Source organism: Schistocerca serialis, chromosome 2 (assembly GCF_023864345.2).
Source record: "Schistocerca serialis cubense isolate TAMUIC-IGC-003099 chromosome 2, iqSchSeri2.2, whole genome shotgun sequence".
NCBI classification, from domain to species: domain Eukaryota; kingdom Metazoa; phylum Arthropoda; class Insecta; order Orthoptera; family Acrididae; genus Schistocerca; species Schistocerca serialis.
This window is the reverse complement of record NC_064639.1, coordinates 260,669,533-260,671,284: the sequence shown is the minus strand read 5'-3', so window position 1 is coordinate 260,671,284 and position 1,752 is coordinate 260,669,533. Positions and strand designations below refer to the sequence as shown.

The following is a 1,752-nucleotide window of genomic DNA, read 5'->3' as shown; positions in this document are numbered from 1 at the left end:
GGAGACATAATGACGGAGTCTTTCATAAACACCCATAGCAAAAAACCACGCTCAGGTCAGGTGAATTTGGAGGCCAATAGGACAATGCGAGGTTCGTACGCCTGTTACGGCCGATATATCGTTAAGGGGGCGCAGAACCGTACTTCCGTCGAAATTCATGCCGCACAATTGCAATCGGGCTAGATGCTGTGTTATCGTCATTCTGTGCATATACGGTGACAAACGAGAGCGCGATCGAGCGAGTTAACTGCACCTTGTAGACCTCTATCAGCAACTACACGGAGCGGCCGTTCACAGCTGGTGCCAACGTAAGGTTGCACTTCCAATGCGTAACTTTAAGTTACACCTAGTTTTCTTCACGTGTAAGATGTAAGAATCCCTTTTAAACATAGTAAATATAAGCACGGTGTACATGTGACACCAGTTAACACTGTTTAACTTCCATCTCTTTCTATTTGTCATTAATTTCACCTGCTTTCCTGTTCTTTAAACGTTCACTTGTCAGTTATGATGTTGGTTGCAGTCCATGAAAAATTTTAATTAATATGTGTGTGGAGTGTTTACTCCATCTTCTGTTAGTCTGTCCTCAGGCTCGTCGAATAGCGTTACAGAGTGGAACCTTAGCAGCACAAAAGGTACACGCAGACATGTTGATCGGTTCTGCTACTTTTTGTTGATTTAATATTTGATACCCAATGTGTGGCTTTTCAGACAACGGCCTTACCGCAGTGGATACACTGGTTCCCATCAGGTCACCGAAGTTAAGCGCTGTCGGGCATGGCCGGTACTTGCACGGGTCACCATCCGTGCCACCCTGCGCTGTTGCCATTTTTCGGTGTGCACTCACCCTCCTCATGCCAATTGAGGAGCTTCTCGACCGAGTAGTAGCGGTTCCGGTCAAAGAAAACCGTCATAACGACCGGGAGAGCAGTGTGCTGACCACACGCCCCTCCGCTCCGCACCCTCAGCTGAGGATGACACGGCGGTGGGATGGTCCCGATGGGCCACTTGTGGCCTGAAGACGGAGTGATTTTTTTCTTCAGCTATTGTTGTATTTATATATATATATATATATATATATATATATATATATATATATATATATATAATGTCCGGCGCCAGTAGCTGAGTGCGCGACAGACTGTCAGTCCTAAGGGCCCGGGTCCTAAGGGCCCGGGTTCGATTCCCAATTGGGTCGGAGGTTTTCTCCACTCAGGGTTGGGTGTTGTGTTGTCCTAATTATCATCATTTCATCCCCATCGACGTGCAAGTCGCCGAAGTGGCGTCAAACCGAAAGACTTGTACCCGGCGAGCGGTCTACCCGACGGGAGGCCCTAGTCACACGACATTTCTTTTTTTTTTTATATTTGTCATAATGTTTCTGTATAGTGCGATTTCTATTTCTGCTCGAATTTCGTTGTCATTACTGCCGTCGGCTCTCTGGTGTTTGTCTAATTGCAGTTCTATTTTACTTAAAGAGAATGTTTACATGCTCACTTCGTAATTTTGCACTCCTTTGTTGCGAAATGGTTCAAATGGCTCTGAGCACTATGGGACATAATTTATGAGGTCATCAGTCCCCTAGAACTTAGAATTACTTAAACCTAACTAACCTAAGGACATCACACACCTCCATGTCCGAGGCAGGATTCGAACCTGCGACCGTAGCGGTTGCGCGGTTCCAGACTGTAGCGCTTGAACCGCTCGGCCACTCAGGCCAGCTTAGTTGCGATTATGTTTCTTTGGCACTTT

The 1,752-nt window shown here is 46.4% G+C and overlaps 1 pseudogene; it reads left to right on the top strand.

Annotated features, from left to right (window-relative positions):
• Window positions 1–710: 710 nt before the first annotated feature.
• Window positions 711–828, top strand: LOC126459245 (5S ribosomal RNA; annotated as a pseudogene).
• Window positions 829–1,752: the final 924 nt, after the last annotated feature.